The sequence below is a fragment of the Lineus longissimus genome, chromosome 1 (genome assembly GCF_910592395.1).
Source record: "Lineus longissimus chromosome 1, tnLinLong1.2, whole genome shotgun sequence".
Taxonomy (NCBI): domain Eukaryota; kingdom Metazoa; phylum Nemertea; class Pilidiophora; order Heteronemertea; family Lineidae; genus Lineus; species Lineus longissimus.
This window is the reverse complement of record NC_088308.1, coordinates 28,858,754-28,875,742: the sequence shown is the minus strand read 5'-3', so window position 1 is coordinate 28,875,742 and position 16,989 is coordinate 28,858,754. Positions and strand designations below refer to the sequence as shown.

Here is a 16,989-nt window from a genome sequence, read left to right as displayed (position 1 = left end):
TGGTTTCAGGCCAGAAAGATGGCTCTGTTGAATGCTAAGACTTCAAGCAAGACTGGTATCGCGCTGCAGACACTGTCATCACTTCACATCAAAATTCCAAGCCAAGATGGAACCTGCTCAATTAAGATTTTACGAAAAACATCACAATTGATTATAAAGAACTTCTCAGCAAATCCTCTCCAAGATAATTATTCAAAATAAGACCCAGATTTTCCCAGGCAAGTCAACGTTGATTTATACGCCATAACGCATCAATTCAGTGCTGTTTGTGATTTATAACGATGATGTGTATGATACTTATAGTTAGAGCGATCTAGAAACATACAACAACGGATTAAAACAAAACCACGCCTGAATAGTGTATACGACTGCATGGTGTATTTGCCATGTATAATTCATATCAGAAATAGTTTAGAGAAACTGGAATGATCTGTTGCCTTTAATAATGAAACAGAATCTCTCCCTAATGAATGTCTGCATGCAGAGGCACGCGTTCCTACTTACAATACATGCCATAACACATCTATATCATGCAATGGACATCATTTATAAAGAGGAACCTCGGATTTAATGAGAGAAAAACTTTCAATAAGACACCAAGTCTTACACTAAGTGAATGAATAATCCATATACTGTACAGGGACAATATAGAAATGTATATCATTTGGAACAGAAGGCTCACATTTTAATCATCACTGGTAATAAATTTGAAATATCTGATCCATTTTTTTGCATGTGTAAACTTCTGGCGTTTTTTTTCCCACCGGAACAGGTGCTTGAAAAACCTGGTCCGGGGAACCAAAGCAGGCCGAGCTACCATTAGTGAGGCAAAGCTTACATGTACAAGTCAAGTCAAGTGACGCCTTGGTTCATGAATTCCTCGACTGTAAGGGACTGGCCTTACCTTTAAGGCCGGAGTTATAAAGGATTCTCATTGTCACTTGTAAGTAGAGATGTAACTGACTCAGGCTTGAAAACACGACGCGAGGGTGGAAAGTGACCTCGTGAATCGAATATAGCCCGATCTTTGGAAATGACTTGTTTGTTCTTCATGTCACGCATGAAAAGTGAACAGTGACGCGTTACATGTGAAAGCGTGAACTCTGTAAAAGACGACTGAGACGACTCCAGTCCGGCAAACGAGTACGTTTTTACCTGAAAAGGTGTATCACTCCCATATAATTATACATGCGCGAAATGAAAGTCACACTGCCCCTTGGCTGTGCATCTTCAGGCTTTCAAGTGCGAGGATGCACTTTTCCAATAACGTTACTTGCATATGGTTTCCGATCCACAACTCCCAAGGGGACTGGTTTGTTGTGTATCATTAAATAAAGCACTTACATTATCAATCAGCATGTTTAACATTATAAACAGTGCACTTTCACTAATATGTATGATGTCATTAAGATGCTATGACAGGTCATCTGCCGGGTGAAATGATGTTCACTTGATACCCTGCACTACAGAATGTCCCCGGGAGCCGGAATGTCACGAGGAATGGTCATATCAGGACTAATGGCTTCAGGGTGAGTCCATGACATACACCGCTTGATATCATCAGGGGCTCATTGATGGTCAGCTAGATATGACGGTGTTGGCCTTGAGCTGGAGGTTTAATCACGGAGGAGTTCTGTTATCGAGGGATGGGACTCGGATATTATTAGCGCTGTAATTATTTACAAATGATGTTTACAACCATAAACCATATCGTCCTTACCTGCTACCCTCAGTTCTTCCTTTGCTTGTATCCGTGTCAGTATTCACTAAAATGTCATCTGTATCAGGAATAAAGAGTTCCAGTTTCAAACCTACTGGCTTTACACCGACAGCAACAGTTAATCCTCTTTGTATGGTAACGTTACACCAATGCGATACTCCGGTTTTGGTTCAACTTAACTAACAACTGAAACACTATGTAGATGTGGACATTGAGTCCGGTGTACCAAGTGGTTACTCTCTTGGCGGAGAATGTTTGATGATTGTATCAACAGTAGAATCCGAAGGTCTAAAATACAAATGCAATAGCTTACGGAAGAACACCGTAGCCTATTGTTCATAAACAAACTTAGAACAAGTAAGTCAAGCCTGTCAGACTCATAACTTTCGAAATTCTCTCAAATATACTTCTTCTTACAGCTTCGTCGATTCACTTAAAAAGACAAGATGATAGTATCCAAATGTTAAGTTCAAAGAAAGATTCGCCCACCAGAAAAATAACTGTCACAAACTTATCGCGTCGATTCAAATTTAAAATCCTTTGGCAGAAATCTGATGAAAGGAAGAAAAACGCCGTAAGCCACCGCCTTCAGAACATCCCGCAACTGGTGCGAATCGATAGCGAAGACAGCGTTGACTGCGCTCAGCCGCCCAAATTGAATTTCAGCCACTCGCAAAAATTAATCACCAGTTGCTGGCGATCTCAGTTAGGGTAGGAAGCTGAAGAGACGTTACAATTCGTCAATTTACTAATAGGTTCAGGTTGATTCCAATGATCTCGCTATTGACGAGCTCGAGAGATGAGTCGCATCCGTCTTCTCCACCAGTCGCTTGGTTACTGCAGGGAGAACCCGACCATGCTACTCATTGTAATACCAGCGGTATGTTATGGCAATTAAACGCGAGCGCACCAATAGCACAAAGTTGTTGACAAACGATTCGGTGAACGATGATGCTCTTCATGTAGGGTTTTATTGTGTGTCTTTTATAGACAGAGACGGGAAAAGATGTGTAGATTCGATATCCAGGACAGCATTAGCCACTGGTGCAAGTGTCGGAATATGGCGCACGTTTTGTAATATTAACCGACGCCTTACAGACCAAGATGCTTTCAAGTCAGAAGGTACAAGCAGCCGTGTTCAGCGGGGTGCAGTGAAGATGTGAGATAAATGATGACGCCGGGATCAATAATGACTTCTAGTACGGTTGATACATGTATTTCATATTGATTCTGAAAAGAAATGTAAAAAAAAACGCTGTCTGCTCCAGTTCTCTATGTCCAGCATTGTGTCGTGCTGTTCAAAAGAATCTGTGTCGAAACGGATTGGCGTCAAAGGAGGCCAAAATCCCGGATGAGAAGATTATCATAGAACCCTGGATTAGGCGATAAGATCAAAGAAAACACTCTATGAAAGCAATATTGGAAAGATTATGGTTTCGTCCACTCTTATTATGAGTACATTGAGGATTGCCTTGTGGATAGAGATCATGTATAGATTCTAGGAACCCGATTTTGTTTTCGAGATATGGGTAACAGAAAAACAAACTGATGAAACTGTAGTGGTTCCTGTATGCTACTGATGGGGAGGTTTACCTCAATCTCTGAAGATGAGAATGGTTCAAGTACGCTTACCGTACCTTAAGTAGCATTTGACCCGAATCGCCTGACGGCATGATCTCACCATGGACATCTACGATCTCACAAAGCCATATTGAACATGATGGCGACACCCTTTTGAACCAACCGCAAGCAATCATCAATTACCGAAAGCTGCTATAGAGATGTGAATTGCTCTAAAGAAGGAAGGAAGGGTCGGCAACGAAAAATTAATTAAATCTGCAAGTCCATGGCTTTCATCGGCGCTGGAATTCCCGCTTAAGGATAAAACGCGGAGATACTTAGCCATCCTGGAGAGCAATAGGCTAAGGCAACTCGTGTTCGATTTGATCTTGTTATTAGGTTCTGGTTGCACTAAGAGGGCGTCAAGAGAGAGATCGACATCAGATGAGGAGGACATCAACATGCCCGGCGGTCAGGTTTGGCTCCACGGCCGAGCAGAGCCGCGGGCTCTCCAATGATCTTGAACTTGCAGCTTCCCAAAACTGTCAACAAAATAAGCCAGTCTCCTGATGAAAGATGAGTAGACAGTACGAGTAAGCAGGTGCACTCACGCTTTTATAAGAAGGTTTCGCCTCTCGTGGAGGTGCACTTGTAGCTCTTCTGAAATGCATATGGTACAATTACCACTATCATACCATGACATTCATGAAAATTGCGGATAACACGAGGTGATTTAGTTTTTGCTATCTGGTGCCGAGAAATTATTTGCCATGTCCATCTGCTAATTGGAATATTATCCTTTGTAGGACACCCTTCACAGGTTCTTAGAAAGATTCGACAACGTCCACGCGTGAGCAATGACAGAGGAAAAAGCTATTCCTGACTGTGGCAAGGAAGTCAGGCAGTCAAGGGTTTTTCTAAGAAGCAGAATAACCCAACTCAACAGGCTAGTATAGGGAGAACGTTTTGCGGATATAATGCCCTATTTATATCTCTCTCTTGCCCTGCTGGAGATTCTGCTCACGGGCAACATTCCCAGTCCCACTTTGCAGCGAAAGAACCCTGTTTGTACAACCCTCAAAAGCAACAATACAGACCACTGAGTTGCCATTGTTAATCATATTTTTCAAAGGAATTATCTAAATTACAACTGGCAATATTTGACATGCATTTGAGGGCCGGAATAAAAGTCCATCGCATAATGACCGGATGCCTCTAACTATTTCATACCCGTTATAGGGTTTCTTTGATAAGAGTTCTTTCGAGGGGGACGGTGACGGACGTGGTGCAGTCAAAGAAACCCACACGCTGGAATCTGAGAAATTTATAGGTAATCAGTCATGGTTGCGGACAGCTTTTATCCATCGAATCGATTTCATATTTAGATTTATTTCATCGCGACTGTATCCATTGTTAACCTGTCTCGACACCAAATTGAATTAATCAATCAATCTTGTCTGACATGGTTTCAGAACAACTTCATTAAAACATGGGAGTTTTGAACGACCAGAATCCACGGCAGAATGACACCCATGCAGTCTGGTATCGCTAGTTTTGTTTCAGTTAACGAAAATGTATGATGACATGATGACGCCCGACAAATACTAGGACAGCACTGTTGGGAAGGGGGAGCGATTTATATCATCTTCGATATTCTAAATTCCGAAGGTAGCCGTTGTTCGCGCCATCGCCTTTAGAGTATCACACCAGTAGTGAGATTCTTTGCCATCAAAGTTGTAAACAAGATAAATGTCTCGGTGGATTGCTGAGCCGTGAAAACGAGCTTATAGCTTCATATGTCTGACTTAGTGGGCAGCTCTTGGGCCGCTAGAGCCTCTGGCCATATCGCGAAGATATTGAAGGACAGTGAAATCTCTCTCGGAAGGCCGCATTACATATAATAGGATAGGAAAGATGATCCTTGCCATGATTGGATTACCCTTACTAGGCGGGTAAGAGAGGCTAAGTGACACTGATGTCTAACTCAGAATGCAATGTGACAGAATCGGAGGCTGGCATCCTGTCGAAATGGAGTAAAAGGTTTTTAGAAAGGCACACATTCAAATAATCTTCAATCCGTCCATTGGTAGGTTAAGTGGTCGAGAGAAAACTTCATTAAAGGTCCTTTTCAGTTTAACTGAAGTACTTAAAGTTTTAGTAAGTTCCTCCATAGTATTTGAATACTTGAGTAAGTGCAATTGAAAGCGACCATAGCGAGGGTTCTTTATGTCTCAGTAACTCATCAGGATGAAGCTAGGCTTGACTAGGCGTGATTGCAGTAGTGTGTTGTCAAAATACCAACATGAAATAAGTCAAGCTGGGGGTCACGGCCCTCCAGGTCCTATCAAACGCCATCCGCGAGAGAAGCCCTGGAGCTCTTCAAAGGGAACTCGTCGCCTTCAGCTAAAACCAATTAAACACGTCAAAGACGTTCTTATCCAGTTGACTCCATGTCTCCAGTTCCACATCAGTTTAATCCATCAGAGTAAGCTTTCATTGCTCATGCTTTCTTCTCGATTGATGAATTATATTGCTCATATATTGCTGATTAAGGCTTAAGTTAAACGCTCGTATCAAGAGTCATTGCAGTGAGGACGAGTATGGTACGGCACGCTAGAGTGGCGCAGTGGAAGCGTGCTGGGCCCATGACCAAGACGTCCGTAGATCGAAACTACGCTCTGCTACCATGTAACGAACTGCTAGACCAGGGTCGTAACACAAATCCTACGTGTGGCGATGCTGTCTACTTCAGCCAATAAGTACATCAAAAGTACATCAAATCCTTTTGTCGAATGAAAAGACAACAGTAGGGTTCAAGCTGCATAAAAAACAATCAATGATGCACTTAATTGGCTGAGGCTTACACCGAGTGAGAAGGCAACTGCTCGCATCTAATATGACATCGCACGGCCTACAGTCCATTGAGTAAACCATTATTCCATCGGGCGAGTCAAATAAATAATCATCGGAAACGGACCGGTTAGCGTTATCCAATGGCGCATGTAAATACCAGTCATGCTGCAACAACGACCAACAAGACATGATGCTATGACTCTATTGGATTTTTAGAGCTCGTAATGGTTTACATTGTTTTTATATTGGCAATTATGTGAGCAATATCTCTTCTGTATTGCCGCTCTAGTTTATCTAGGGGATCTTTATAGGATTAATTATGGTCTGATTCGGACAGGTTAATCTGGAGAGATCTGTCAACGTACTAGCGTGATATGTAGGGTGTTTTGAAACAGGTCCCAAGAGTAGTGTGATACAACTGACAACTTCAACTTCGGATTTTGTTAGAAAAGTCATGTGCAATTGCAGAAGAACTCGTCAAGCTTTCTGAACGATTTGAAAACAGGGCTAACTGCGGAGGCCCGAGGACTGTCAAAAGCACCTTACTACGACTTTGAAGGCAACCTGGTCAGATAATATGACGGAAGACTACCAAGTGTGTCCGAGTCAGATGCTAACAGTAGAGAACATCGTAACTCATTCTGATGATAGCAAAAGACTACAAGCATGACCAAGTCAGATGATAACGGAAGACTACCAACTCAGCTACCAATTATGAGAACATGACAGATAACACGTAACTCGGCAATCATTTGACGGACGACATGAACACTGACTAAATCATTGTAATGTTATTGAAAACTGTCTCCCTAAATCAGGTTAAAGAAAGGTTCCAGACAGGCACATGTCTCTGATATGACGACGATAACTTGGAAGGACTGTTCTAAACACGTTACCTGTATTGAAACTACCTTCTTGGTTCAGTATTTAGCACTAACCCTTTCCCGTCAGGTGTGACTCGCCACTTCCCCTGGAGGAGAATCACGCTTAGCTGCTCCGATCAGAAGATTAACCGTGTTATCCTGTATAATTCACCGTCTCAACGGAAACCGCATCAATATTCATGATCTCTCCAAACTTGGTGACATTTACTTAGGCTATGCCTGAATGGCTTCTCTTGTAAATTATCAAGCGCTCGAGATGACTTGATAGAATGGGTAAACACAGTTACAGTATTACCTCACTTGGACAGATACAGTGTCACAAGGAAAGTTGTAGCTTTCTTCGGATTATCAAGTTAAATTTCAAAGTGTGCCTTTAGTCAACTGATGCCATGTGATCACTGTAATCAGACGCATGTGTATGACAGACGGATTATTTTGTCCTGTATCATGGGATTAGTCATCCTATTGTTTACTTTCAAAGTGTGGCTTCTCCTTCTCTTGCCGTTGGCCCATTTCAAATCTATGTTTAATCGATAAGAAGTGTCTCATTACTGCAAATGTCGTCTCCGCCAGATTGGTTGAATACATCCTGCCTTATGATGCGCATTTTTCTCAACATCAATGTGGCGTATTCGCATAGGACACGAAAGGGACATGTTTATTTGGCAGCGCAAGGGAAAGTCAATCATTTTATTGAGATTAATCAGGGCCGTATAAAGAACGGGGTAAAGTCATGTTTGCAGTCCATCATGATTGGCTAGCCCAGCGATATCATGTTGGAGACGCTACCCTTATTTGCCAAATGACAACAAAACTATGCAGACGTATACATGTATATTCCAATCTCTAACCTATGACGATAACTCTGTCTTTCCTTCAACGTGTAATATCATGATATCGAATCAGACAAAGAACTGAGTTCAAAAGACTTATCTCAGAATATTGGCTGCCTTAATAATCCTGGTGATATTAAATTCAATTGTATGCTCGTCATGTGAATCTCACAGAAGGTGTGCGCTAGCGCAATTACTTTTTTTGGATTGTTCATTGACTGGATACGCTTGCATGCAATGTAAGGTGCATTAACGACCGCAGTATTACTATGTAGTATTATGAAAAAGGAATGGAGAAACCATGATATGATACCATCTGCGCTGTTCATTAGAAAGCCCTAAAACATCACATCACACATCACATTACAGATCAGTCAAAAGCTTCTGGAATGAAGAGTAACTTTTTGAAGAATGAAAAGTGCCTTATCAGACACGTTTAAAGGTATGCGTTCGTTGTTGACTCCTTCTTCAGCCTGCCAACGAGCACCTGGCTCTTTCAACTTCCTGACTGCTGTGATGAAGAAGAATGCATATAGACCATAGACCACAACTCTTATTGTTCAGTCTTGATATAGGTTCTACCATGACCCCCACCATAAATCAAAAGCTTGTATTTTCTGATAGTAACCGATATGATCTCACTGGGATGAATGTCCTTTGCTACTGTATAACAAAGCCATAGTCAATGATACCCTCGCCTGTATCGACCAATCGAAATTGATTTATGCGGCCATTCAAGAACCGTTTAGCTGATAGAGGGCTTACTTCATCAATTACGACACGATCTTCAACACGTGTTTAGATACTGGCTGTATTAATGGCTCCTAACGCGATATGGGCGCTCCTGATTGGCATTAACGATCACAAAGGAGCTACTGTACATTACATGTCGACGGGAAGATAACCGTCGCGATTGATAAGCAAGTATGCCGGTGTGCAAGGGATAGTAGTCCTAGGGCTGATAGTCCGTGTAACAATAGCCCGCATTGCTAAATGTTTTGGTTAGGGTTAGCGGTACAATAGATCATGCTGCTTATTTGGTCAAATACAATGCTACCGGACTATGACTCCAGGGGGACTATATCCGCTGTCACACCGGTTCTAAGCACTGCTCTTTAACTAACCCCAAGTCTCTTTTGGTATGTTTGAGCAGCCGATCTTTTTTACCAACAAAATGAGTAATGATGACGACAACATTGCTAAGTGCATGGGTGAGCATGGTAATGACAATGGATCATCCAGACATCAACAATCTCCTAAATCTCTGATGGTCACCAAGGTCTCATCATGTGATCGCCAGAACAAGGACGTTCGACACTACCAAGTGCAGACTCTATTACTTCCCTACTCCTGCTTATGCAAACGTGTGTTAATGCCCAAGTAGTGTGATCAGTACAATGCATTACCTAACTGGCTTAGATGTTTGTTGCTGGAGGCATTGTCTTGTTGTAGGTAACGATAAAGACCTAGTATGGGTTCTGGTGACTTTCTCAGACCAGTGATTCTATTGTTATAAGTCTTGTAATACGGTAGTATGGTCCCAGCGATAGTAGTAATCCTTTTTAGCCAATAGGCTTGTGTGTAATTTGATTACGTGTGCCCAATTGGGCTGTGTGTTGACCAAATAAACAGGTGTAGAGTGGTTTCGCGTGACGTCATAACCTGCCATGCTGGATGGGCAGACAAAAGAAAGTCCAACTGACCATGACTGCATTTGATTCAGTTAAGCCAGGCGTTGAACATGTCTGGCCGTGAAAACACTCCATAAAGAACCAATGAGTTCGGATGTGTCGTGTGTGCTCCGCCTTAAAAAGCTTGAGATTTCAAAGTGAGTGAATCTATGTCAGAGCTAATGATACTTCCTTCGCCAGATGCCCATACACTTCTCGCCGGTAGCGAAGTCAATTCGAATCTCATCACATTGGGCTATATGCTGGAAGCGACCAACCGTATCACGGGCAACTTTAATACGGCTTACGACTTACGGTCGAGAGACAGTCTCCTCTCAAGCATACATATTAAGGAATTGATATCAAATTGATTTTAATGGTTTATAAGTCGACGAACGCTTTCAACGAAATCCTCGGGCGATTATCAGTAAATACTCAAGCTAATTGATTTCCTATGGACATGTATAGCTACTCTCAAGAGAATGGGCATAGCTGCGGGCATTACTCACTGCCTGTCATGCCGGAGGTCACTATATATGCTTGACTTACACTTACGAGGTCACAGCACCAGAATGACTTCTTGCAAGCATCACAAAAATGATGCCAGCGGGGCCGATATGACGCAATTACGCTTAGGATGTCAATCATTAATGCAGGCTCAGGTTTTGCAAGAATGCTGCCAGCTTACGAAAGAAAGGTATTGGAGTGTGGTACGACACTAATGACCCTCTGATGATTCCATACAATTGGCTTTCTAAAAGCCACTTAGAAGGCCAGACTCTTGAAAATAGCATATGTGTGTAGCATAACACTCAAACACTCAAACACTCAAAAACGTTACCACGGCAGCTTGCTACCTTGGCTGCTCTCTGACAATGTGCGGCTTAAGTACGAAACATGCGATGGAATCCTGATTTGCGGAAGAGCTCATCAAGAAATGGACGGATGTCACTTGTGGGTCACTAGAGCCCGAGACGAACCACAGCTTTTTACTCGCAAATTCTTCTGGAAGAATTAATTTCAATCAATATGAGAGATGCCTCGCTGCATCGTCCAATCTCAGACGAGCTCAGACCGAACAAATGATCAGTTGTCTATCTGTGTGGAAGTGGTGAAAGTTAGAAAGTCATGATGGAGACATCAGGGCCTGAAGAAGCGGAGCCTTAGTTCAATCGAACTTCATTCCTGAATAACCTAAATTTGGATACAAACTCCGGATGTACATGCTAGTGTTCAAGGTTAGCACCAACACAAACCCAATGGAAACCTGGATGGTGACTTGCTTTATAAGTACGCATGCGTTACAATGTCATATTGTTTATATTGTGACTTTCATCATGATTTATTTCAGATATGAGAGGAAAAACGCGAATTATGAAAAGAGATAGAGAGCGTTGTTAGCGTGGGTTGAGTGTTTCCAGCTATCAGCCTGCATTGCAGAAAAACTGAAATTAACCATGGCTACGCCCTCGACCGATCGATACCTCCATGATAATGGTTTCTTGCGTGACTGAAAACTGCGATGCGATGGTAGGAAACATGTCCATAAATCGACGAGAATGAATTGACGAGAAAACCCTGGTCTGCTGAAAGTCGAAATCGTCACGAATTACGATTCATATCATTGGCTTAAAGAGCAGCTGAGATATATAGTCATCGATCATATCATAACAAGGCAGGAAGTTGATAAACATGAACATCGATTTGATATGAATTGAAACCCAAATCTCAGCAAAAAGAAAAAAGGGCAAAGTTTGCCCCTTCGAAAAATCTAAGCGCAGATTTAGACCGAAACTTCATAGAAATCTCTCGACTCGATATCTTCAAATGCCTACTGATACCAAGGCGGTATAAATTTTTCAATGAAATATCAGTGATTAGACTGGAAGTCATCACCTCCCTGTTGGTGATTTAGCCCTGCTCCGGTCACGTACCCGACCAGATAATCGCGATTGAGTATGAGTCGGCAGGATGACCATGCCTAGTCTTTAATACCATCTGCACTTAGACCTCAATCTAATCTGTCTTTATGACCCCAGTGACCACTTTAGAAACATTAGAGGGGTGATAAGGTCGTCAATAAATCTCTTCTGGATGAACGTAGCTTTTGAGATGATAATTAAACAGGCTTGCATGAGTCTTTTTAGGTCTTTCTGATTGAGCGAACAATGTTAGACGATCAAATACACAAAAGTGAGATGAGTAGACCACGTTCAATATCGGCAACAGGTCTTTTCATCATATCGTCTCGACAACATCTCCTGGTCTTAGTATCATTTGTTTCTTGTTCTTTAGCTTTAGCAGCGAACGGATTGTTCGCTCCCTAATTGTTGCTGTTATGATGGATACCAAAACACCACCGCTTTGTGTCTCTTGTACTTAACACAATGCAATGCAATGCGACGCAACACAGAGCAAAACTCAATACAATATTCATATGTATCAGCGACAGCAAGTTAAAAAATCTGGCTGTACACTTGAACTGATAATCAGAATGATATACAGTGTATATTGCTTTAAGTGCACCTTCTTAACCATGAATATTTCATGAGGAAGAAATGCACAAGATATGATTCCATTGTGACGACTGAAAGCATTGACCAAGATTATCTGAACTCAGGAAACATACTGCTACAAGTACTGACATAAGACGCCCACTTGGAAGCAAGAAACATCGAGATAACGTAAACAGACGAAAGGTTCATTCGCTGAAGGTTTCCTCTGCTGACATGGGGGAAACAATTTAATAGAATATTTTTTATGAAACTGCAGATGGGATTGATGATGCTAACATCAACTAGAACAGGCGAAGCGCCATCATTATTCAAAGCAAACATCAAACTGGTTGTGTAAAGGTGCTGTGAAACAACGAAAGACTAATGTACAGTTCTTCATAGAATGCTGGTCTGATGATGCATTTCGTATCTTATATCTGTTCTCCGCCAACATTACCTCGTATCATAACATAATTGTACCCTGTATTTGGATTTATCAAAACATTATAGGCGCCTTCCCTGGCAATCTCGTGTCAGCAGCGTGAGTGACCGGATGATGAATGAGGGATACCTATCACATCTCGCCTTTGAAGGGGTTGAAAGCGTGACGGCATGATTGTCACTTTGGATAACCATCATGGCCGAATGACACCTTCACGATGCATTGAGCTGTATGAATAACGTATCTCATAACGGACACTGTATACTAATGCACAGAGACTAGAAGCAACATAGATGAGATGTTGTCTGGAAAGTTAGAGAGGAGGGTATAATCTGTTGGTCGTTTGTCAGACTCCTGTGTTATGAATGGTAGATTGATGGGGTCGGATCAGCCTCACGTTTATGAAGATATAAAGAGAGTTTTTATGTCATTGCTCCCAAACTGATGTGATTAAATCTAGAACGAAACCGAGCCTGCGAGAGAGAATCGCCCTCTCTCTTGAATTAGGAAGGGGTCCGACTGAGCATCGGGCCCATGACCACATTGGTGACAAGCATTGGTGTTAATATCAACATCGATCCTGTCTTTGCTTTGACAGCTCATATGGCCAATGTTTTGAATGACAATATACGGCACAACATACAAACTGTGACTTTGCCGTCATGTACAATATTGCTTTTAGATATTGCTTCGCTATTCGGAAACCCGATTCTCGCCACACAATCACATCATCTCGTCTGTGCCGTGTCAACATGGAGAGTCAGCACCCATGTTCACCCAACACTGACCCGCCGTAAGCTGTTTAAGCAAGATAAGATGATTTACGAAACGAGAACACTTCTCTCTTATCACTTCATAGCTTTTTCAATCAAAAACAAGACATCTTCATAATTATCCTGTGATAGAAACATGTAAGGAGCGAGTTTCAATTAAATGACTAATCTACTGGATGTTGTTAGTGTTATTCTGGTATGGTTACTCTGTCCTTTCCAGCTTAGTGCACGGCTGCTTGTGTCTTTGCAAGGAGACTTGTAATAGCGGGAAGAAGACAGATGGCATGTATTCATATCTGTCTCAGCTATCAGCGCAAGAACACTTTCTTGTAACTGCGCAAATACATTTGACAGAGAGCAAGTAGAACAAATTACTACTGATCACAGTCTGCGCCAATATTTGCAACTTTGCAAGAATACGTATCAAAATGAAGCCAATGCGAATGACTGATCACCTTCTCCGCTAGCTTAGTACACCAATACTTGGATACTTGTAACGATGCAAGTAGGATAAACTGTGTTACGATGAGATTGCATCTTGTAGCATCTCAAGGAAGGCTGTGATAACAAGTTTACGGAGGGGATTTTATCATGATATATTAATCAAATCGCAGAGAGCCACGCTTTGACAGTTCAGATGAAAATTTGCTGCCGCGGTAGGCTGCACGCAAGATATGCATGAGAAGCAGAATCAAAGTGTCAAATTGCGCATACATTGCTGCCCCAAACAACTTTGATGCTGATATTCTCTCAGGGAGAAAGGAGGGTTGGTGCTTTCAACTTCTACCGCGCTCCAAGTATCAAGAGGTAATACCAAGGAGAGTTCGCACTCTCAGGGTTTCAATAGGCGAATCTTGTAATTGCTTGGCAGGTGTATTAGGACGAATGAAATGGGCAACGCAGTCGAAAGCCAAGTTGATGCCGCGCCGTTACTCAGAGTGTACGGTGAAAAAATGGTCTCCCGTATCTGCACTTATTCTTGTGTTGGATCTTTTAAAAAACAAACCGATGGTGTTAATGGTGTGGATTTTTAAACTCCCGAACCTTCCACAAGTAGACCAGTCATACACGAAGCAAAAAACCTGCATCAACCACGACTGAAGTAGCGGATTCGATCTAAAAGACAATTGAAAATGTTGTACTTCATGAAGCGCGCTTTGTGTACAAAGCCGTTTCAGCTTTACTACGATATTGTTAACTTGTCATCCAGAAGAAGGAATCCATTTTAAATCTCGGCTACTTCAGTGTAGAGTTATGTACAACAAACGGCAACATTCTCCTCAATAATCGCCCAATTTAAGTCGGAATGAAAATTTGGAAATTCATGATTCGAACGACGAAAACAAATCTCGAGATTGTTTTTTAATTTCTGAGATTACGACTGATGAGGTGTCAGAGATATGCATCTGTACAAAACCAGAAAATAACGAAAAATAATCGAATAACTGGAGGCAGACAAGGGTTGGTGATACGCGAGAAAAAGGTATGCGGAAAGCGAATTAACGTCATCTTTGACGACTGGAAAAAACGACGACTTCCCCTTGGATTGACACGCTGCCGAGGGAAATGCTTTTTCCAACATGATACTCAAACATGCAGCGCTCATCGACCCGCACACAAACCGCACCATCGGTTGGCGGCCGCTTGAGAAAAACTGGTCGTACCAGACGACGCTTACTGATGTGTATTATTGAGTTATCAGTGGAGCCATAGCCCGGGGTGATCTATTGATTCACCTATGCCCCCCGCGGATGATACCACAAACACACTATTGATTGGTGTGACAAGTGGCCGTACCTTATCATGATTGAGACATATTTAGGAGATTAATAGATAGTTATTCTTGCTTGGAAGAGGAGGAAGTGGTTGACGTGATCGGGAGAGACACAGACAGAATATGAATTTACAATCTCTTTTCCTTGCCCCAGAGGGCTAGTACAGTAACATGTCACTTTAGAATAACGATCTTGTCATAATCAACAAGAAACAATAAGGCTCATTTGACAGACTCACAGTTGCCAGGTGTAACAAGTTGTACTTTCAGACAAAAGTAACAAGCTGGTGGAATCATCTGACATCTTATTTGCTTACTCCTGGATCTTGGTACATCTATGAAGATGAACGTTGGGTTTGAGACTGACCTTCTGATAGCAAGGGAATAGCGATTTAGCAACAGCAACACAGAGTTAGTTGAAGAAAGAAGCTGTATCTTGCGATAAAAACATGCTCCTGGTTATTTCCTGTGACGATGTTTGATCACTGGTTTGCTTGGTTTGACAGGATTTCTGTGGACATGTCAGGATTGTTGATGGTCTGGTGTCTCTTTCACCTTTAGGGATGTATGTTTGAGGAATGGAAACAAGCAGATGAGGGAGGGGGAAGATCGCCTGCCATCACTGCAAAAGTTAACCTGGCAGCTGCACGTTGATCACAATACACCCCAGTGATGAATTACAGTCCAGAGCTCTTTCAACAGACCTGATCTGTCTCAACTTTCACTATCTTCAGGTCAGTACAGAGATACACGAGATGTCAAGGAACTGCTCACACAGCGCATCCTTCAGCTCGACCTGCCGGCGAGGAAGCGTCGACTCTTGCACTGCGCGGCAACCACTGCAACAGAAGCGGGAAACACCTAGTGCAATCAGGAGAGAGGGAAGTGGTTGGCTGGGTCAGCGTGATCGGGAGAGACACAGACAGCCACCTCGCTTCGTAGTTCATTCGCTCGAGGTTTGAGCGGTCTACGTCAAAATGGTCACGTACAATAGCCTTTCCTTTTCTTCGTCTATTCATTATGAATTGTGATAAGCCCCATCATCAAAATTTTTACATCGAGGTTTTCTTAAATGCCAATGTTTTCTAACAATAATTTATTGCCTCATTTTTACCATCAAAAGCAGCAGTTTGTAATAATCAACCACAATCGAGTATTGACGGTCTCATCACATCCACGGTTTTTGTTCTTTCTTTGATGTTTATCTAATCACAAGAGAACTGTTTTTCAGCAACAGCAGCGCACCTTTTAATCAGACTCCTTTAATTTGATTAAGCGTGGGCGTAAATCGGCGTGTCCTTCTAGACCTGTATTGGTAGATGGAGAGAGACCTTAAAGAAAGGTAATAGAGTGAATTTGTGGATGCGACTTGCACTAGTTCTGATCATTTTCATAATTATACAGAGAACCATAAGGTGATGGACATCTTCCTTGGGCAGTCTGGCTGTATTCAGGTCTCGCAATGACTCTTATACTGGTTGAAGCCAAAGGTCCTTTACTCTTTAGATCAGCGCTCCATTGAGAAGACATTCCATGAAAACGCGGCTCAGCCGGGTCGAAAGCTTACCGGCTTTCCCAGAAGAGATTATGTCGTTACTTCAAAGAAAAAAGCCAGTCAAAATATCTTGATGTAGATGAAACCTCATTGGACATCACTGCTATACGAGAAAGATGGCAAAAGAAGGCAAATACATGTACATGTACATGTATATTAGCCAGTATAATGATTATGTAGGTGTTTTGATCAACCACCGTACGCTATAGCCATCATCCACTCTTTGAAGCTGCAACGATAGCAATCAATCTACAATGATGACTGGATGGCGACAATCTTTACCTTACATTATCTTACAGGCATCCGAGTCGTACTACAAGTGGGAGTAGCAGGGGCGACAGTAGACAACACTCCTTCTTGTGACATGTCACGCCAAACCTTTACAATATGGTATCATTGAATTTCCCATTACAGGCTGCGTGTTCTGACA

The 16,989-nt window shown here is 42.2% G+C and overlaps 1 protein-coding gene across 2 annotated transcripts in view; it reads right to left on the bottom strand.

Moving 5' to 3' along the window:
* LOC135496317 (speract receptor-like) overlaps window positions 1-16,989 on the bottom strand; it is a 97,817-nt gene that overhangs the window by 60,125 nt on the left and 20,703 nt on the right. The window contains exon 1 of one of the 2 annotated variants that reach the window (XM_064785594.1): window positions 1,721-2,561. The exons of the other annotated variant lie outside the window; for it this stretch is intronic. The gene's annotated coding sequence lies outside the window, so the exon portion shown is untranslated. Of the gene's footprint in view, window positions 1-1,720; window positions 2,562-16,989 lie in introns of those variants that run through there. 2 annotated transcript variants of the gene reach the window in all.